The 23,202-nt window shown below is 35.1% G+C and overlaps 2 long non-coding RNA genes across 3 annotated transcripts in view; one reads left to right on the top strand and one right to left on the bottom strand.

The window, feature by feature from the left end:
• LOC136026490 (uncharacterized) overlaps positions 1-8,910 on the bottom strand; it is a 31,122-nt gene extending 22,212 nt beyond the window's left edge. Inside the window, exon 1 of the long non-coding RNA XR_010617308.1 lies at positions 8,816-8,910. This is a non-coding gene — a long non-coding RNA (uncharacterized LOC136026490). The remainder of the gene's footprint in view (positions 1-8,815) is intronic.
• LOC136026491 (uncharacterized) overlaps positions 1-23,202 on the top strand; it is a 46,061-nt gene that overhangs the window by 4,051 nt on the left and 18,808 nt on the right. The gene's annotated exons all lie outside the window — the stretch shown is intronic.

Genomic DNA, 23,202 nt, shown 5'->3' with positions numbered 1-23,202 from the left:
GCTATTGCTTCATATACAAATGGAGTAGATCTGATATGAATTAAATAAAAAAAACAAGCTTTTTTAACTGAAAGTATGGAGCGACATTAAAACTTAAAATGAACAGAAATTACTTCGTATATGAAAGAGGCTGCTCCCTCCTCAACGCCCCACTCTTTACGCTAAAGTTTGACTCTTTCTCTCAACTCTATTTTTTAAAACAGTAAAAAACTTTAGCGTAAATAGCGGGGCGTTGATGAGGAAGCAGCCCATTTCATATACGAAGTAATTTCTGTTCATTTTAAGTTTTAATGTCGCTCCATACTTTCAGTTAAAAAAACTTGTTTTTTTTATTTAATTTCTGAACGTTCTTGAATCAATGCATATTTTGATTTTGGCTCTCTGCAGAGGAATAATTAAAACGAAATTTGCATATTAAGACTCAATGAATTTTAGGGGGTGTTTCTCCCTATTTTCTAAAATAAGGCAAATTTTCAAGGCTCGTAGCTTTTGATGGGTAAGACCAAACTTGATGAAACTTATATATTTAAAATCAGCATTAAAATACGATTCTTTTCATGTAGCTATTTGTATCAGGTATTTAATTGGTATCATTGGTATTTTTAGAGTTTTGGTTCGTTGCCACGAACTGTGAGGAACAACATATTATACATTTGTAAAGATCATTTAAGCTTTCATAATCAAACGCTTTACGGTAATGAATTAAACATGGCAAGGACGTGCAATCACGCAGGGACGCGACTCAATAATAACCGAAATTATAAAAAAATTATTTTGATAACAATAAATATATCAAAAGAATAGTATTAAATTTAATATTACCAAACAGAAGTTGTAAGCCTGATAAAATTTACCCAATTTTCAAAAAAGGACGAAACAAACTCAACAGTCTAACAATCTTAATGAAAATCAATTCATTAAATTCAGCATATCAGAAAACTCAACTGTAGAGGTTTCAAGCATCCATATACAAAAATGTGGAATTTTGCGTTTTTTAGGAAATTAAATAAAAAAACAAGTTTTTTTAACTGAAAGTAAGGAGCGACATTAAAACTTAAAACGAACAGAAATTACTTCGTATATGAAAGGGGCTGCTTCCTCATCAACGCCCCGCTCTTTACGCTAAAGTTTGACTCTTTCTCTCAACTCTTCTTTTTAAAACAGTAAAAAACTTTAGCGTAAAGAGCGGGGCGCTGATGAGGAAGCAGCCTCTTTCATATACGAAGTAATTTCTGTTCGTTTTAAGTTTTAATGTCGCTCCTTACTTTCAGTTTAAAAAACTTGTTTTTTTATTTAATTTCTGAACGTTTTTGAATCAATGCATGTTTTGATTTTGGCTCTCCACAAAGGAATAATTAAAACGAAATTTTAATATTTATTTTTGTTGGCTAAATGGCTTTCTCATAGTTTTGATCGAACGATTTTGAAAAAAAAGGAGTGGGGGAGGAAGCCTAGTTGCCCTCCGATTTTTTGGTTACTTAAAAAGGCAACTAGAACTTTTAATTTTTTCGAATGTTTTTATTAGTAAAAGATATACATAACTTATAAATTAGCTTACGTAACGAACTTTTGTATCCTTGTATTTTTATTACATATATGAGGGGGTTCACCCCCTCGTCATAACCTCGTTCTTTACGCTAAAGCTTAAATTTTGTCCCAATTCATTATGAATGACCCCTGAATTACAAAAGACGTGGAACAAATAGTTGAAATTACTAAAAATTCTTTTGCGTAAAGAGCAAGGTAGTAGGAGGAGGTGAGCCCCTCACATGCGTTATAGTTTCTGTTCGTTTTAAGTTTTAGTGCTGCTTCTTACATCCAGTTGAAAAAACTATTTCATATTTATTTTTCCATTGTTTTTTTTAATAATGCTAGAAAATCCAGCGCTCCCTTCATGGAAATTTTCTTCCCCCATGACAAATTTCACGATAGAAAGTTTTCCCAACATATCCCCCTCTTCTCAACCTCTACCCCCAACCAAAAAATCCCCCTGAAAACGTCTGTACACTTCCCAATAACCATTACTATATGTAAGCACTGGTCAAAGTTTGTAACTTGTAGCCCTCCCACGGGGACTGTGGGGGAGTAAGTCGTCCCCAAAGACATAGTTATACGGTTTTTCGACTACGTTGAATAAAGTGGCTATCTCAGAATTTTGATCCGTTGACTTTGGGAAATTAATTAGCGTGGGAGGGGGCCTAGGTGCCCTCCAATTTTTTGGGTCACTTAAAAAGGGCACTAGAACTTTTCATTTCCGTTAGAATGAGCCCTCTTGCAACATTCTAGGACCACTGGGTCGATACGATCACCCCTGGGGAAAAAAACAAACAAACAAATAAACACGCATCCGTGATCTTCCTTCTGGCAAAAAAAATACAAAATTCCACATTTTTGTAGATAGGAGCTTTAGACTTCTACAACAGGGTTCTCTGATACTCTGAATCTGATGGTGTGATTTTCGGCAAGATTCTATGACTTTTACGGGGTGTTTCCGCATATTTTCTAAAATAAGGCATATTTTCTCAGGCTCGTAACTTTTGATTGGCAAGACTAAACTTGATAAAACCTATATATATATATATATATATATATATATATATATATATATATATATATATATATATATATATATATATATATATAAATCAGCATTAAAATGCGATTCTTTTGATGTAGCCATTGGTATCAAAATTCCATTTTTTAGAGTTTTGGTTACTATTGAGCCGGGTCGCTCCTTACTACATTTCGTTACCACGATCTGTTTGATAAGATGACTGATGCGTGTTTCTTTGTTTTTGTTTGTTTGTTTATTATTTGTTTTCCTCAGGAATGATCATATCTCACTAGTGATCTTAGAACATTGGGAGAAGGGTCATTCGATCGAAAATCAAAAGGCTCTAGCACCTTTTTTTATAGTAACCATTAAGATTGGAGGACAACTAGCTCCTCTACCTGTCTCTTTTTCCTTGAAGTCATCCGATCAAAATCTTTGGATCAAGATTTGATTTTAATTCAACATAATGGATGGGTACAGGAGGATTATATGACCCCCACATACTCTGAGGAAAGGGCCGTATATCGACCTGGACCCATCTTTATTCTATTTACACCTAGAACCATTGTTTTCTAATATTTTTTGTTGTTTTAAATTACAAAATTTTTAGGAAAGTAACATATTTTCGGCAGCTGCCATGTGGAAGAATGAAATCCAATAAGCAAAAGTAATTAGTTAAAACTGAGAATGAGTTTTAACTCTAAAAAAAAAAGCGTGAGCAGTCTACCCATTCCCAAAGGTTTAGGGAAACTAAACCTTCTAATACTCGATATGTATTTTTAAAAATACTCGATAAGTATTTTTAAAATCGTATTTTCTTATTGGTTTTCTTCTTTACCAAACGGCCCCCATTTCAGTAAGACCTGATTTGGTTCTTCGGCACTCGTGTTGGACCTTTATGGTTTTAAAGTCAGACCCACAGCTTTCTAATTTTGGTGCTCCGAAAAATTAATAATTTAATCAATATATCTGTAATATGATAGTATGAAAATCTGATGAATGCCCATGTGGTCAGTAGATGTAAAAATCATTTTCTTGGGCGAAACATTCGTCAAGGATATTGATCGATGAATAATAAAAGAAATGTTCGTCAATTTACTACCTCCACTCTTACCCGCCCAAAGAAAAAAATGAAGTAGCTATAATAAAGAATTTATATTAGCTGTAGACAATAAATACAGAAAAAATTTCGGGAAGGCCCCACCCCTCCAAATCGAATTAAAAAACTTGTCGAACCTGAATTTCTATCTCATAGGATACCAAACCTAACAAGCTGCTATCCCATCGGCTGCTACAGCCGTCTTAGCCTAGTGATTAGCACACTAATCACTTTGTTCGCGAGGACAGGATTTGAGTCCCGGTGTTGCTGGTTTGGAACGGGGTCAACGGTGTGAATCTGTAAGCTCTGCCAGAGTCGACCCAGCTCCAAATGGGTACCTGGATAAATCTAGGGAAAATAAGCATAAGAGCTGTGCAAAAGTACAGGATAGATGGGCCTCTGGCTGAAGGGTCATGAAGCGGTGCCACCAATTGTGGTGGCACCACCACAAATGTGGTGGGATTACCATTTGTGGGACTGCAAAGTTCAATGCCGTATTTTCTAGTTCGACTGTTGATGCCTTTAGTCCCAAACTTAGGGGACGACTACTCCAGGTTTAAATCCCGAGAATTCCCAGTCTATGAGTGCCGATGTTATTGAGACTTCTTCCAAGTTCCAATTTTAAAATCAGTTCAATTTTTCCCTTTTTTCTGCAAATTTTCATGCGCTCATTAGGTTCATTTTTACAAAGTTTTATGGTAAACCTGCTTCCGCGAGAGAAACTAAGAGAATCCAAAGAATTGTTTTGTGATCCCTCAAGTATTGACATCTTTGGTTTTTGATGACAATTTTACGCAAGAAATTAAAGAATGCTGTTCACCTCTTTTTTTTATAACCGGTCTAAAATATTGCAACACGTTAGGCCTACAGAATGGGAGTGTTTTTCACATTCTTCTAAATTCTTTTAGATAACGATAGTCAGTTACTAGGCCAAAAACAAGAAAACAATTAATATGTTAGGATAAAGGACGACACTCTATTTAAACGTGAGCAAGTAAACGTGAACGTGAAAATCAACAATTCGTAGTAACGAACTGTAAGTAAGGAGCGCCTTGGCTCAATAGTAACCGAAACCCTAAAAAAACAAAAAAATTTGATACCAATGAATTCATCCCAAGAATTGAATTTTTATGCTGATTTTCAATATATAACTTTCATCAAGTTTAGTCCTAGCCATCGAAAGTTACAAGCCTGAGAATATTTGCCCTATTTTCGTAAAAAGAGGAAAACCCCCTAAAATTCATAGAATCTTAACCAAAATCACACAATCAAATTTAGCATATCAGAGAACCATACTGTATAGGTATAGGTTTCAAGCTTCTATCTGCGAAAATGTGCAATTATGTATTTTTTTGCTAGAAGAACGATCAAGGATGCGTGTTCCTTTTTTTTCTCAGGGGAATGCGTTTTTTTTTCTCTTTTTTTGTATCGGCACAGTTGTCACAGAATATCGCAAAAGGGCTCATTCAAACAGAAATTTAAAGTTCTAGTGCCCTTCTTAAGTGACCAAAGATTTTTTAGTGCAACTAGGCCCCCTCTCACGGTCATTTTTTTCCAAAAGTCACCCAATCAAAATTTGAGATGGCCATTTTTTTCAGCATAGTCGAAAACTCTAAAAAACATATCTTTGAGGATGACTTAATCCCACAGTCCCCGGCAGGAACGGCTGCAAGTTGTAAACTTTGCCCATTGTTTACATATAATATTGGTAATTGTGAAGTATACAGACGATTTCAGGGAGGATTTTTTCTGGGGGGGGGAGAAGGCTAAATGGGAAAGTATTTTCATGGAGTAATGTTTCATGGGAAAAGGGGATTTTCCATGAAGGGGGTGCTGGATTTACCAGTATTATTTAAAAAACGATCAGAAATTAAATAAAAAAAAAGATTTTTCGACTGAAAATAAGGAGCAACATTAAAACCCAAAATGAACAAAAATTATTCCATTTATAAAGGGTAGTCCCTTTCTCAATAGCTTACTCTTTACGCTAAAGCAGTTAGCACTTTTAAAAATGCTTCCTACTCTAGTTAAACGGTGCCTGTGTTTCAGCAGCCGTTTTTAAAAATTGGGACAAACTGTCAAACTTTAAAGAGAAAGCCAGATTCCTCGGTATTATTTAAAAACGATCAATGAACTTTTTCATGAAAGTTAGGAGCAGCGTCAAAACTTAAAACGAACAAAAATTATTACGGATAGGGAAGTAGTTTCCTTTTTCCACAAGACCTAGCTCTTTACGCTAAAGTTTTGACATTCTGTCCTAATTCTTTAAGGACGATTCCTGAAACACAATGATCCTTTGATTAGAATAATAAGCTTTGTTTAAAATATTTTTTTAATATAGTTTCTGATCGTTTTTAAATAGTACCGGGAAATCCGGCTCTCTCTCTCTCTCCATGAAAATTCCGGTACTTGTGCATTGTACGCCACTTACCCAAGTTTATAATGTCTAAAATTCGAGAACAAGCCGGTTCTTTGTTAGTTTCTTCGTTACTTTTGAAACAAATGTGGGCTATATATTTGTACATTAGGGGGGGGGGGGGTTAGGTACAATTATTTTGCATATTGTGAACTAAGAATTGTTTTCTGACTTCAAACTGTCAAAGTACTTTACTACCCCCCTTATGTGCAAATATATAGCCCAAATTATAACTTTTCATCTATTCTGTCACTTGTCTTTGATTTGTGTCACTCTAAGCTGGAAGAAACTAACTAAGAAACCGGTTTGTTCTTCAGTTCTACACAGCGTAAACCTGAGTGAGTGGCCTATAATACAAAAGCACAAAAATTTCTTCCCCTGTGGAAAATTCCTTCCCATACGGAAAAAAGCTCAAATAAAAGCTCAAAAACTCAAATACGGAAATAAAATGTTCAAATTTGCAAATCCTTATTTTCAACGGGGGGGGGGTATATTCTAGGGGGTATTTTCTGCTTGGATTATTTTCCACGGAGGTTTTTTCGGAGGGATTTTCTTGGGGGGGGGGTCCGTGGGGTGTATTTTCTTCGAGGGGGAGGTAGCTACCGAGGGGATATTTTCATCAGGGGGGGGGGGTAAAGCCTAGAACCAAAGAGAATAAATAAATAAAAATAATATTTTTGTTAATCTGTCATCATATGGCTATGTTCGGCAAGAGACCTGGGTCGAGTAGTAATTTGGGCAATAGACCGTAAATGATTGAAAAGTATATGTTTTTTTTTTTAAACTTACTGAGCAAGAAACAAATAGCCCAACTTTTACGAACAGCTCAGACTAGAAGGAGCTATCAGACATGAAGCAAGTTAGGTCAGCCCAAACTGAAAAAGGTCAATGACATTGGGATTTTTGATCAGTTCGGACGAAAACAAGCAGCCAGACTCAAAACAATTCTGATTAGTTCAAAACAAAACGATTCACTCGACTTGGAATATTTCCAATCAGCTCAGAACAAACGGAGTTACTGGGCTTTGAATATCCTTGGTCAGCCCGTATTCAAAGAAATTGTGGGAATTGAAGAATTTTGTATCAGGCAAGATCAAAAGGAGCCATAAAATTTTGGAATATTTCCAATCACTCCAGTCCAGAACGAGCCTCGAACTATATACATCCGAGCTTTAGATATTATGCATTCAAACTTAAAAATCCAATAGGTCTTTTTATATTATGCATTTAGCCAATGCAGTGGAGGTTTGATCCATCAACATCAAAAATAATTACTAGCTAATGAATATTTTCAGTGAACCTAAGACGAAAGGAGCTGCTGAGCTTTTACGGAATGCAGAAAATCTTTTCTTTTGTAAGTAAATGACCACTTAAAGTTCTAAATCTGGATCAAATCAGTACAGTTCAAATTCAAGACATAAACTGAAAAAAAAAAACGTGAGATGCGCTCTTGTGTTTTAGACGCAAATATTCCTATTACTTATATTTTGTATTACTGTAACACAAATTGTAATATTATTTATTTTATGTTGATGTTAGTAGGGTGCTCCTCTTCAATTAATCAAGCAGTTAGTGGTACTGTAAATAAGTACCGACTCGGGTTAAGAAATCTAGAACAGGGGAATTTTCATATTAATCAATGGATCAACAAAACTGACTTCTTATGCTCGTTGCAAATATACAAAGTTCATTAAGTTTAAAGCTTCATACAATCTACGAATATCAGCATATTAAATATCAGCCTGATTAAAAAAAAGCAAATCTTCATCGAAGATCAAGTGATGTTAATTAAAATAACCAGCAAATAAAATAATCAGCAAATTAAAATCATGTTGTGGAAGTTTCAGACTCTTACCTAAGAAACCGCAGAGTTTTGTATCTTTTCCAAGAACAAAAATCTCGGATAAGTCTTTTTTTTCAGAGGTGATTGAAATGAGCCTATGATCCTAGAACACCGTGGTAAGAAGAAATAGAATTGTCTCTAATGGAAATTAAAAGTCCTAGAGTAATTTTCAGTGCTGTTTTCTTCTATTTTATGGAATAAAAGTACATTTTTGTTCTGAAGTTGGTCAAGTTCTTGTCGTTGAAATTCTGAGATAGCCAACTGATTCAAACGAATTGAAATAATACTTTTTGATCTTTCTAAGCTCATAAGGAGCACGCACTGAAGTACGGAACTAGTTCAGAAATACTGAACTAGTTCAGTAGGCTACTGAACTAGCTTTCAAAGTGAGAAAATCTCAAATAACCTGATTATATTGATTCAGAGTTCAAAGTAAAAGGATTCGGTTTGAATTGGATATTTATGAACTGCGAGTAAAACCGGTCTTCCTTAGTGTGACTAAAGTTTTTTACTGTTTTAAAAAGTAGAGTTGAGAGAAATAGTCAAACTTTAGGGTAAAGAGCGGGGCGCTGAGGAGGGAGCAGCCCCTTTCATATACGAAGTAATTTCTGTTCGTTTTAAGTTTTAATGTCACTCCTTACTTTCAGTTTAAAAAATTGTTTTTTTTATTTAATTATGTGATAGCTTTGTAAAAATCATTACATAAAAAAAAAATCTTTCACACAGTAAAATGAGAACGAACATCAATTTCTTTAATAATTGAACATTTAAAAAAAGATAAATTACCATTAATTTTTGGTATAATTTTATTAGCTGAATATTATTATTTCGAGTTTGTGTGTCATGCTTATAGGATAAAGTCACAAATTCATATTAATTTAATTTAACTTTTAAATTACTGACCAGATTGAACTTTGATGCAAAAAGCAGCTAGCCTGTCTGATACTAGGGAACTGTACCAGTTTTTGGTTGTTTTTCTTATCAAAATTTAACAAAACATTATACAGATGCACACTTTAGGAGTTAAACTGAGAAAAGTGTGGTTCCTTGAGACAATTATTGCGCTTGACTGAGAGATTTCAAACTTTACTGATCCTTTGTAAAAAATTTAAGCCAAAAACTAAACGAAAAACATAAACCAAAAACTGATTGAAAAAAGACACCGTATCTTTTCTCGCTCTCTCTCTTTTTCCAAAGATAGCTTGGCACTGGAACATCCTACAGAGCTGTTTAATGATTCATTTTAAAGAAAATTGATGTGGTTAAAAACATATTTTAATTAAAAAAACTATTTTTTTAAATATAAAGGTTTTCTTACCAGGAACTACATTTTACATGTACAAGATCGATCAATGACGTCGTAATCCCAGGTTATATCCAGGTTGCAGTGGTAAATACCATCGCTTTAGATAATGTTCGGATCTCAATGTGTTCCGACTCAAAAGTACAAATGAAGATGAATATAGATAAAAAATTGAAAAATCCTTTCTTCTTTCTTATCCTTTTTATTTGTCTCATTTTCCCTTTAGTGGCTCAATTTTACATGGGGCAAATTTTTCCAATGATAATTGTCTAACGGGGGAGGGAAAATGACACGGAAATACGTCCTATTATAAGATATTTTTTTCATTCAAGCCCTTCCCCCTGAAAATATACAAAAATTATGACGGGAAATTTACTTTTGGCTAATCATAGCTTAAAGAAAAAAGTTAGTGGGCCTGAATTCGTTCTTTATCATAAATATTATTCCTGAATTACTTTCAAATGACTAATTTTTCGCGTTAGGCAATTTTCTTCCGGCACATATTTTACTTTTTCATTAATATGAGCTACATTTACCTTTCACTAGGTTGCAGCTAGAGCTGAAACCATTATTTGGAGTTAGTTTTTACTATAGAATTTCCTACTAGAATGCTAGCTAGCGCTGCAGCCCGGATCACACTTGAGTCTACTAAAGTCATAAACTCCAAGAAGGTGGTTATCCTTATAAAATCAGCTATTTTATTTTCTCTTTTGCTAGTGTTCTCTTGTTTTTGTTGTATCATAGCTTTTTGCTTGCAATTGTCTTCTAGAAAATTATCCTCCAGGACCCATGTTAAGGCTTGGGTTCAAAAATAATCCACAGACTGAATTCAAAAGTTTAAGAATAACTAACAGGGAGGGGAGTTTTTGAAACAAAAGATGATGATATATGACATACAATTACCTGCAATTTGGTAACTTAAGGGATTGTAAGTGTTATTCGATAAAACAAAACTGTATGACAAACAACCCCCTCCACTAAACATTCGACAAAAATACAATTCAATTGCATAGCAAGTTCCTGAGACCTATTGCTTCGGATGTATTTCTAAGAACATAATATTATCGTTGGTCTTGGTGTTGTTTTGTTGGTTTTTTCCCCCTTTTTTGAGGGTAGTGTTGCGTCTGAATCTTATTATTTGAAGGTAACGGCCTTTACAGATGTTGCAATTGTTTTAAAGACGTTTTTTCTTTTAATTTGTGACGTTTTTTGAACTTCGAGCCGTTTTTCCTTTGAGGTGGGGGGGGTACAGGACCCAGTCATATTCATTGTGAAATCGTGTCTAACCCTTTCTTGTTCACAACCAAAAATGTTTCAAGGAAAGATGGACAATGTCGTACATATAATAAGTATTCTACTTTCTACAAGTATTCAATTCCTACTTTCATAGTATGCTGTTCCTATGTCCCGCTAGCTATTGCTAGCTATTAATAGCTTTTGACCATAGTTCGTTGTCTATATCATATTAGGTATCACAACTAGTTTTTCAATTCTAAAAGAAAGTGGAACAATTGTTTGGCGAAAAATGAAGAATTCTAAAGTTAGTGTAAAAGCCATAAATAGAACACTAAGGAAGACCTTGCGACACGTGGGGTTGAACCTGCTAACCTTCGCTCAATAGGTAAGGCTCTGTCCACTAAGCAATCACAAGGTATTGATTACAATAATTCTTCTATAATTTTATTAACTTATTTTATTCAGTGAAAATTTAATGGATAAAGTATATAGTTTAACTAAAATGAAAATGAATAAATAACATGGTGCCTTTTTAATCCTCTTTCGCAATTTAATGATTGCTTTCGGAGGAAATTAAATTTTGGGTTCAGAATTGGAATCCAAAAGGTACAAAATTCTTAGTAACTCGAAATTTAAAAATATTTTTCTAAAGAAACTTTTTAGCGAGAAAAATAGCCATTTATAACCAATTCAGGATTGGTAATTGTTATTTCAACTACTCTCAATATTGCAATGCTATTATGGAAACAAATTTGTGGAAATTTTAAAGAACCATAACCCTCTCAATAATGACGTAGAAAGTCTGCTTTTTAACATTATAAAAAGCAATTAGATATAAATATATAAAATTCAGTAATTCCTTTAGGGGTTCTAACATTAAATTTGATTTGTGAATTGAAACTAAAGTAATTCTTGTAAATTTAAATAAAATAATTTGTTTTCATATCTCATTTCAAAGTTATAATTGTCTCCTAGAACAAAACCCTTTTTGTCTAACCTGTAAAGTATGTGTCTCCATATTCTCGTCTTTCCAAAGAAAAAAAAAATTCAATTTTATTTTATTTAAGTTTTATAGGGAATATATTATACAGGAGAAATGTTTCACTTGGGGGGGGGGCTGATAAGACCCTATGGGAAACATGGGAAATAATTGAGGAGGGGGTGGCGTGGCCGGTCTGGTAAGCCGGCCACGCTGGCTTATCAGGAAAGTTTCATCAGAAACAATGAAATTCTTCGATGTGGAGTAGAAAGGCCAAGAGAGTGACCATCTTGCTAAAAGATGTTCAACTTGCCCGTTGTATCCGTGGTGAGATAGCTTCAGTGTCTTTATTCTATTTAACTAATTATTTACCGACGGCCCTTTTAAAGGCCACTACTTGGTTCAAACAAACACGTGAAGTATTGTTAAACAGGATTATTGTGCTGCTAGAAAAAAAGGCTTGAAACAATAATAAAGAGCGGGGGTTCACACACTGCAAACACGTACTGCAGCCGCCAGAAATACCGATGAGGAATCCCAGTTATTTGAACTGGTCAACGACCTCTAAACGGGAGTTATTGATAGAGATATCCCTTGTGAGAACATCGTCAGAATTTGTCAGAGTTTTTGTCTTTATCCTTACTGCTCATCAACCCTGCCAAATCGGCAATAGCCCGCCTGGTCTTGATGTGTTGTCGTGTTTCTTATTGAGCTGAAGCGGTTGAGTAGAATCATGGTGAATATTTTGGCAGCGATGCATATAAGCGATATCCCCGGGTAATTCCTGCATCCAGCTTGATCCCCTTTTTTGTAGAGGGGGATGGTAATTGAAACTTTACAATCGTCTTGGAGAACCTCCTGTACACAAATTTTCTTGAGCAGTTTTTACAGGATATGTGCAAGAAGCTTGGGGCTTGTCTTGTAGATACATTGTAGATGCATCGTAGATACTTGTATTGTAGATACATTGTCTTGCGGTAAAGCGTCAATTCCCAGCGTTTATGATTCTTCAACTTCTCTATTGCTGCCACAATTTTGTCTTCGTCAGGGGGCTCTTTTTTTACTCCTGCGTATTTGTTGATGAGAGTTGATGAAGGAGGTGGGGGTGGTTGGGTCACTAGAAGATTTGAAGCAGGTGATGAAGGGTCTATTTGGAGATTTTGGATTTTCCTGAAAAGCGGTCAACAACTTCGTCTCGACCCGCTAGGATGTTACCCTGTTCGTCTCTTACAGATGCCAAGTTCTTCAACCTCTTCCCAGTTGAATCTTTAAGAAGTTGGTACAGTTACGTAGTATCTGACAGGCTAGCTGCTTTTTGCATCTCCACTGCCTTATTCTCCCAGTACTTGCTTCTGTTTTTTCTGCCCGACTGGTCTCATAGCTTGCCTAACTGCTTGAATTCAGCTGAGTGTCGTGATGGTAACAGACTTTTCTTTGTTTCAAGTCGGATAGTTTTTTCAGACATTCACCGTCTTCGCTTTCGCTTCACTCTTCCAAGAGTTTCGAAAGCTACCTCCTGTAGCGTATTTAAGAACTTCTGCCGATATTTGTTAACCGACGATTCGCTCGAGTTCCTGTCCTCAGGACACTCATTGAGTGTTCATGCTCGAGGGTGGTGAAACGATTTGAAAGCGGAAGACGGAATTGTTCTACTACTGCCAGTTCCTTAAGATGGGCAACGTCAAATCTTTTGGGGATTTCCTTCCGTTTACGAGCCATTAGCCTGATCTTCATAGACATTTTAACCAAAGTATGATCTGACCCGCACTTAAAACCTATGTCAGGTTTTCTGTAAGCTCTACAGTTCTGGATCAAGCTTCTCCAACGTAAAGACACGAGTAGATATTCCAGCTGGGAAGATTTTCTTTCACCTCTGGATCTCCTGGTTATGACGTGTGAGGGCTTGCGTCTGAAAAGGGAGTTTGGTATCACAAGATTGTTCGCTTGGGTGAATTGGGCCAACCAGTTTCCTCATTTGGATCTTTCGCCATACCTGTGAATTCCAAGGTTCCTGTCACTGTTTTCCTGTCTGCTGCTGACATGTGCTGTAAGGTCTCCACCGATAAAGAGGAGGTCACGTTTGGGGGTCTTTTTTACAGCTTCGTTGAGTTCAGCGTAAAACATACCTATAGCTTGTTCAGAGCTGACCCTTGTAGGTGTGTAATCTGCAAACACTGAAACATTAAACAGTTTGCTTCGGAATTCAGATTTTGCAAGGTGAGATGATACGGGCTCCCATTCTATTAGAGCTTTTTGTACTTGTATGTTAAAGAGAAATCCAGCCCCTTTTCTGCCACTGACATCTTTGGGTCCTGAGTTATAAAAATAGAAAGAGTTATCAGAATCAGGTGTTGCTGTCTCATGGTTTTCCATTATGTCATTTATTCTTGTCTCTGGTGCACAGAGAATGTCAAGCCTAGGCGATGTCTTTTACCAGCTATAAAAGACCGAGTCGTCAAATATTTCACCGAACAGACGTTCCAGCACCCAATTGTAAGGGATTTTGTTCGTTTCAACAGGTGTCCAGCTCGCCAATTTTTTAAAAGAGATACCGGTAAATCATCCAACACATGCTGGGAATCCCTTAGCTTGGTTTGACACTCTTTGATCAGCTTTCTTCATATTGTTTGGTGGGAATACTATTAACCGAAAGGTCCCCAGTCCCTTGGCGCCTCCACACATTAGCCACTCTTTCGCTAGGCATGTAGCTACGAAGCGTTTCCACCGCTTCACCACTTTGAGGAAGTGTGGTCGACTTCCCAAGGATACACTAGAGACGGAGATACAGCTTCAACGGCCCAAAATGAAACATTGCCGTGCTAAGAGAGATGCTCGGCTGTCATCTTGATTCCCATCTAGGTAATCCCTGGTAGAAGCAGAACTCTTACTAGCAGCCTAGTAAGACTTATTTTAGACAACGAACTATAGCCAATAGTTATTAAAGTATTTTAGTAAATAATTATATACTAGATGATACAAGACAAACTTAACTTTTGACGAGACAATGATAAATTAAAGGATTATTATGTAAATTGCAAAAATGTTTATGCTGTCTAAGCTATAATTTTAATATTTTCTTGGTTACAGCAGTAGTTTGCAAACTAGTGAGAGACGATCACTTCCAACTCTAGGAAATGCAATGGGCCGTAACTCCTAAACAGTGTCAGGTCATTTCAGGAGGTACCTTGTCACAACCGCTATGTCCGAGAACCCTATATGGGAAACTTTGATTGAACTACGGTGATCTGCGTGAACGGCATCTCTTTGTATTTTCCCGTAGCTAGGGGAACATTGGAACATCATATTATGAAAGTTGAAACATAATGCTTATAAAAGCAGAATATTTTTTATGAGTATGACAAGGTCCATCTTTCCTTAATATATTTTGGTTGTGAACAAGAAATGGTTAGACACGATTTCACAATGAATATGTCTGGGTCCTATACCCCCCCCCTCCAAAACAAAACACAAAGAAAAAATGCCTCGAAGTTAAAACAACGCCACGAAGTAAAAGAAAAACGTTACAAATATAAAGCGTCCTGAATCTAAAAAAACAACATCTCACAGAAAAATACGCAACAAATACAAAAAAAAATTTCAAAGTTGAAAAAAAACGTCTCGAAGTAAAAAAAAAATGAGACGAAGAAAAAATCGCCATGAATATAAAAAACAGTTTCAGAGAAAAACATCACAAAGAAAAACGTCTCGAAGTTGGAAAAAACGTCAGGAAAAAATATCACGAAGAAAAAACGTCTTGAAGTTAAAACAAAAATGTAAAGACGAAATGAAAACCTATCGAAGTAAAAAAAAAAATTCTCAAAGTTAAGACAAAAAGTCTTGAAATATCTCAAAGTGAAAAACGTATCAAAATTAAAAAAACATCACAAAGAAATAAAAAAGGTCTCGAAGTAAAAAAAAAACATCCCGAAGAAAAAATTCCTCGAAGTTAATAAGGTGTCACGACGAAAAAATGATTTGAAGTAAAAAACATCACTAAGATAATTTCTTAAATCACTTTGGGCTGTCATGACATAAGGAAAGAAAACGATCAAAAATGGAGTTTTTAAATGCCAAATGAAAATATTGAAGAAAACACAGAAAGCGAATATTTCGAGAGAACAACCGACTCTCTTTTTGCCATCGGCGGATACTAACGAACAGTTATTCGTTAGTATCCGTCGATCGCAGTTCACACTTGTTTAGAGTTTGTGCGAATCGCAGATATTGGCAAAAAACTAAGTTTATTGCTGCTAGGTATTTGATTTTAATTCTTTTAATTTTTGTTCTTTTATTGAATTTTATTTAGTTTTTTGGAGGTTTTTCAATTGGTTTTGTTGTATGTTCCACATTTTTTTTTGTTTGTGGCTTTTTCCTTGAGGATAATATTTTGTTTGAGCTGATGAAGAGATGCGGTTGTTCTCTCGAAATATTCGCTTTCTGTGTTTTCTTCATTATTTTCATTTGAACTATTAAAACTCCATTTTTAGTATGTTCTGTTCTTTATGAAACTTCACGAAGAAAAACAAACATCTCGAAGTTAAAAACAAACATCACAAAGAAAAGGTCTCCTTTTCTTTGTGAAAGAAAAGTCTCCAAGCTAAAAATAAATATAAAAGAAAAAAACCTCACGAAGAAAAAAACATCTCGAAGTTAAGAAAAAAGGTCTCGAAAAAAAGCCACAGAGAAAAAACAACATTTCAAAGTTAAAAGAACGCCACGAAGAAAAAACTGTCGTGAAGAAAAAAAATTTTAAAGTTGGCAAAACCGAAACAAACAAAAAACGTCTCAAATTGAAAAAGTGTCACGAAAAACTTTATTTCTAAACTTGTTACCAGAAACAATCGCACTGATAGTTTCAAACTAAGGTATGATGGATGAAAATATTGTAATAGAAAAATCTTTACAACAATTGCAGCATCTGTAAAAGCCGTTACCTTCAAATAATATGATTCAGACGCAACACAACCCTCATAAAAGGGCAAAAAACAACAAATGTGATTATTGGGAAGTGTACGGACGTTTTCTGGGGGATGTTTTTGGTTGGGAGGGGTACGTGGGAGGATCTCTCCATGGAGGAATTTGTCATGGGGGAAGAGGATTTTAATGAAGGGGCGCAGGATTTTCTAGCATTATTAAAAAAAAACAATAAAAAAATATAAATGAAACGTTTTTTTTCAACTGAAAGTTAGGAGCAGCATTAAAACTTCGAATAAACAGAAATTACTCCGCATATGAGGGGTTCAGCTCCTCGTGATACCTCGCTCATTACGATACAGTATTTTTAGTAATTTCAACTATTTATTCTACGGCTTTTGTGATTTAGGGGTCATTCTTAAAGAATTGGGACAAAATTCAAGCTTTAATGTAAAGAGCGAGGTATTGACGAGAGGGTAAACCCCTTCATATAGGTAATAAAAACATACAAATATAGAAGTTCGTTATGTAAGTTAATTCATAAGTTACGTATATTTTTTACTAATGAAAACACTCGTAAAAACTAAAAGTTCTAGTTGCCTTTTTAAGCAATAAAGAAATTGGAGGGCAACTAGGCCTCCTCCCCACTCATTTTTTCTCAAAATCTTCTGATTAAAACTATGAGAAAGCCAATAAGCCAAAAAATCTTAGTATGCAGATTTTGTTTTAATTATTTATGTGCGGAAGGACAAAATCAAAACATGCATTAATTCAAAAGCATTCAGAAATTAAAAAAAAAACAAGTTTTGTTAACTGAAAGTAAGGAGTGCATTGTACATGTAAGTTGTAGTTTTCGGTAAGAAAATCTTTATATTTTAAAAAAAGTTGTTGAATTAAAAAATGTTTTTAAACATACAAATTTTCTTTAAATGATGAAAGCGCACGACGAACAAAATGGTATAAAATAAAAATTAGTGCTCACTATCAATTGTGGCCTGCCGCTGAGGTAATACAATAGCTGTCTCAACCTATGTGTTGGTGCATTTTGAAAATGTTTACTATATAAAATAATAGCCTTCAGGTTAAGCAACACGGGCCCGAGTATGAGGATGGCTGCTCCCCATTGGACCCAACTCTTTAGTCATATTTTTTTTTTACTGATCCTGTCAGTTCAATCGGTCTTTAATCAAGATTATATGGCTTATCTCAGTTCTTAACTGTACTTATTTGACTAAAAGACTGAATTGAACAGAATTAATTTTCATTGAAGGGTGATTTGCTAATAGGGTTATCAAATTGTGCGTTTGGATCTTTTCTACTAATTCATTGCTTTCAAAAAATCACTTTTTAGATTGAGAGATGCTGTAAACAAAGTTTTAAGAGAAACATTAAAACTTCAAAAGAACTGAAATTGTTACGTATTTGACAGGGGCAGTTCCCTCCTCAGCGCCTCGCTCCTACTGCTAAAGTTAGATTCTTTCTCATAACTCTACTTTTTAAAACAATAAAAAAACTTTATCGTAAAGAGCGGGACGTTGAGGACGGGTAAGGTCCTTTCACATACAGAATAATTTCTGTTTATTCTAAGTTTTAATGTGGCTTCTTACTTTCTGTTGAAAAAACTTGTTTTTTCATTTAATCAAACAGTTCGTGGTAACGTAGTAAGGAGCGACCCGGCTCAATATTAACCGAAATTCTAAAAAATGGAATTTTGATACCAACAGCTACATAAAAAGAAATGCATTTTAATGCTGATTTTAAATATATAAGTTTCATCAAGATCAGTTATACCTATCAAAAGTTATGAGCCTGAGAAAATTTGCCTCATTTTAGAAAATAGGGGGAAACACCCCCTAAAAGTCATACAATCTTAACGAAAATCACACCATCAGATTCAGCGTATCAGAGAACCTTCTGGTAGAAGTTTCAAACTCCTATCTACAAAAATGTGGAATTTCGCATTTTTTGCCAGAATACAGATCACGGATTCGTGTTTATTTGTTTGTTTTTTTTTTTCCCAGGGGTGATCGTATCGACTGAGTGGTCCTAGAATGTCGCAAAAGGGCTCATTCTAACGGAAATTAAAAGTTCTAGTGCCCTTTTTATGTGACCAAAAAATTTGGAGGGCACCTAGGCCCCCTCCCACGCTCATTTTTCCCAAAAGTCACCGGATTAAAATTCTGAGATAGCCATTTTATTCACCATAATCGAAAAACCTAATAACTATGTCTTTAGGGACGACTTACTCCCCTGTAGTCCCCGTGGGAGGGGCTGCAAGTTACAAATTTTGACCTGTGTTTACATATAGTAATGATTACTGGGAAGTGTACAGACGTTTCCAGGGGGATTTTTTTTTGTTTAGGGGGAGAATTGAGGGGTGGGGTTACGTGGGAGGATACTTCCATGGAGAAATTTCTCATGGGGGAAGAGAATTTCAATGAAAGGGGCGCAGGATTTTCTAGCCTTATTCAAACAAGGAAAAAAATATGAAAAGTTTTTTCTACTGAAAGTAAGGAGCAGCATTAAAACTTAAAACGAACAAATATTATTACGCGTAAGAGGGGTTTACCTCCTCGTTATACCTCACTCTTTACGCTAAAGTATTTTAATAATTTCAACTATTTATTCTGCGGCCTTTGCGATTCAGAGGTCATTCTTAAGGAATTGGGACAAGATTTCAGCTTTAGTGTAAAGTAGCGAGGTATCGACGACGGTTGAAACCCCTCATAAACGTAATAAAAACATACGAATATAGAAGCTCGTTATGTAAGTTAATTCGTAAGTTACGTATATTTTTACCAATAAAACGTTTGTAAAAAATTAAAGGTTCTAGTTGCTTTTTTAAATAATTCAAAAATTGGAGGGCAGCTAGGCCTCCTCCCTCGCTGCTTTTCCCCAAAATATCCCGATTAATTGCAATTAATTAATATTCAAATTTTGTTTCTTACTGTTTTAAAAATAGAGTTAAGAGAAAGAGTCAAACTTTAGTGTAAAGAGCGGGGCGTTGAGGAAGAAAAGCCCCTTTCATATACGGAGTAATTTCTGTTCGTTTTAAGTTTTTAAATAACTTAGTCAAACTCAAAACGAGCATAAATTAACATGAGTAGGGAACACCTCATTACCACCAATTGTTTTATTGAAAAAAAAATCTATGAAACGATATTATTTATATCCATACGTCGATAAAAACGAAGTTTCTGGTATTGCAAAGTATTCTTTTTTCTAAATAAGATGAAATACCGAACGAAAAGTTTCGTCCGCAAGGAACTGATAAACATCTTCCATTCCGATTACAAATAGCCAAAAATCGTCGAGAATACTTAAATATACAGGAGAGGACAAAGTAATACTTATTTGCGCAATAGACATCTCGTCTATTGCGACGAGCATTATTATGCTGATTAATTAAATTAAATTTAATTAATCAAATTAATTAAAATGAAATTAATCAAATTAATTAAAATTTAATTAATCAATTAATTAATTAATGATTAATTAAAAAGAACATTATTATGCTGATTAATTAAGGTCAGGGCTTCAGTCTATTCAGTATTTAAGAAAAAATAGTAAAATATTTTTAAAGTGTTAATATAGTGTCTTTAAAACAACGTCTCCCCCCTGAAAGTTTTCGCAGCTGAAAACTCCCCTGTAAAAAAATTTATAGCGCAAAATTCCTTCCACTGGACTGTCTTTCTCCCTGCGAATTAATCAAGCTTGTATTTCTAAATTTGAAAGTTTTTGAAAAATTCCCTCACCTGGAAAATTTCCCCTGAAAAATCTACTGCAGAGATTCCTTTCGGACCCCTCCCCCAATAATATTTTGCCACGAAATGTTTTTTCTTATGAATAACAATCTTGTTTTTAAGTTTAAAAGGGTGGGGTTTTTAAGATACCCGTCGTGCGTTCCTGGATAATTAATATTGAGAATATATGGATAATGTAATATTTGAATAGAATGAACTGTCAAGTGTTAGTGTTCCGGAGTCTCTAACAGCGGGGAAATTATTAGGGAGGCTTGGGGCAAAGGGTAAAACACTTTTATATATAAAACCCTCCAAAGAGCTCACACAAGTGAAAAAATCTAGTTAATGGGTAATCGCAATGTTTTCGAATGTGAAAATGCCTCATTGAAAATCCCCTTTTTTCAAAATTTCAGCCTGCTTAGAAAGTTTTGAAATCTGTAGCTATTCTGAGATCAAGACCTGGATAATCCCCTCATCTCATTCCCACCTCCCAAAAGTTTTCATTTAACTTACTTTTTCCACCTCTTATTTATTCTAAATTTTTTTACAAACTAAAACCCCAAAATCCCCCCCCCCGCAACAAAAACTAGAGGTCTAAGCTCGTGCTTTTTTAAAGTTTTCTTTTGAATGAAAAAAAAAAGAAAACTGAGCAAAGAAAACATTTTGCAATTAATTGGCAATTGCAAAAAGTTTTTTCCAACCATCAAAGATATCATCATTTTTTATATTTGACGTTTCGTCTCTAGTTTAAGATCCTTTGATGAATTGTGAATTTTGAAACAACCCTCCCTTAACTTTCACGCCTACGCGGTTGACTAATGTTTATACTGAATCAAACAGTTCGTGGTAACGAACTGTAGTAAGGAGCGACCCGGCTCAATAGTAACCAAAACTCTAAAAAATTGAATTTTGATATCAATAGCTACACCAAAAGAATCGCATTTTAATGTTGATTTTAAATATATAAGTTTCATCAAGTTTAGTCTTACCCATCAAAAGTTACGAGCCTGAGAAAATTTGCCTTATATAAGAAAATAGGGGGAAAGACCTCCTAAAAGTCATAGAATCCAAACGAAAATCACACCATCAGATTCAGCGTATCAGACAACCCTACTGTAGAAGTTTCAAGCTCCTATCTACAAAAATGTGGAATTTTGTATTTTTTGCCAGAAGACAAATCACGGGTGTGTGTTTATTTGTTTGTTTTGTTTTTTTTTCCCAGGGGTCATCGTATCGACCAAGTGGTCCTAGAATGTCGCAAGAGGGCTCATTCTAACGGAAATGAAAAGTTCTAGTGCCCTTTTAAGTGACCAAAAAAATTGGAGGGCATCTAGGCCCCCTCCCACGTTCATTTTTTTTCCAAAGTCAACGGATCAAAATTTTGAGATAGCCATTTTGTTCAGCATAGTCGAAAACCATAATAACTATGTATTTGGAGATGATTTACTCCCCCACAATCCCTGGGGGAGGGGCTGCAAGTTACAAACTTTGACCAGTGTTAACATATAGTAATGGTTATTGGGAAGTGTACAGACGTTTTCAGGGGGTTTTATTTTGTTTAGGGGGTGGGGCTGAGGGGAGGGGGCTATGTTGGAGGATCTTTCCTTGGAGGAATCTGTCATGGGGGAAGAAAAATTCAAGGAAAAGGGCGCATGATTTTCTAGCATTACTATAAGAAAACAATGAAAAATAAACATGAAAACGTTTTTTTTAAATGAAAGGAAGGAGTAGCATTGAAACTTAAAACGAACAGAGATTATTACGCATATGAGGGGTTCCAAAAATACTTTAGCATAAAGAACGAGGTATTTAGGAGGAGATAAATACCTCGCTCTTTATGCTAAAGTATTTTTAGTAATTTCAACTATTTATTCTACGGCCTTTCTGATTCAGGGGTCATTCTTAAAGAATTGGGACAAAACTTAAGATTTAGTGTAAAGAGCGAGGTATTAACGAGGATACAAACCCCCTTGTATACATAATAAAAATTTAAGATTATGAAAGTTTGTTACGTAAGTTGCTAATTTACAAGTTACGTATATTTTTTACTAATAAAAACGTTCGTTAAAAATTAAAAGTTCTAGTGGCCTTTTTAAGCAACCGAAAAATTGGAGGGCAACTAGGCCTCCTTCTCCACCCCTTATTTCTCAAAATCGTCTGATCAAAACTAAGAGAAAGCCATTTAGCCAAAAAAAGAATTAATATACAAATTTCATTTTAATAATTTATGTGCAGAGAGCCAAAACCAAACATGCATTAATTCAAAAACGTTCAGAAATTAAATAAAAAAAAAACTATTTTTTTTAGCTGAAAGTAAGGAGCGACATTAAAACTTAAAACGAACAGAAATTACTCCGTATAAAAAATGGGTTGTCCCCTCCGCAATCCCTCGCTCTTTACGCTAAAGTTTGACTCTTTGCCACAATTCTACTTTTTAAAACAATTAAAAGCTTTAGCGTAAAGAGCGAGGGATTGCTGAGGGGACAACCCATTTTATATACGGAGTAATTTCTGTTCGTTTTAAGTTTTAATGTCGCTCCTTACTTTCAGCTAAAAAAAATAGTTTTTTTTTATTTAATTAAAAGAAAAAAAAAGAGCCTGGCATGATGTTAAGCGAATGTCGTAAAACTTGTGTGGAATCGGGGTGTTACTCCTTTTCAAAAATTTTGCGCATAATGGGACGAGTGCCATGCCTGATGGATCAAGTGGTGGTATGTGATATGCACCAGGTTGCAGAGAGTAGGTAGCCCCTCATAAAACAAGGAGACAACTCTGTAAAGATCATCTTTTTGGTCAGCCCATGCTCTACAAGCATAAACTTTTAATTCAAGGACAAACGGATCAAAGAAGGTTCATTAAAAGGAATATATCTCTATTGACAATCTTGTTTCTCAACAATCATCGTTTTTATCATGTGCTTTACAACTGTTACTGTGTCGTCTCTTTAATTGTTATGCAGATGGGTACAAGCCCGACAAAATCCTCGATCTTCAAAACTCGAAAAAGCTGTTCTATAGGTCAAAGGTTGAGAATTTCCCTATGAGAGAAAGCTCTTTTTTTTGTATTCAAACAGGCTTGATTAGCAGCGCTTGAAAATAAAAGGGGACAACTGAAG

Source organism: Artemia franciscana, chromosome 4 (assembly GCF_032884065.1).
Source record: "Artemia franciscana chromosome 4, ASM3288406v1, whole genome shotgun sequence".
NCBI lineage: Eukaryota > Metazoa > Arthropoda > Branchiopoda > Anostraca > Artemiidae > Artemia > Artemia franciscana.
The sequence above is the reverse complement of the archived record's forward strand: the minus strand, read 5'-3'. Positions and strand labels throughout refer to the sequence as shown.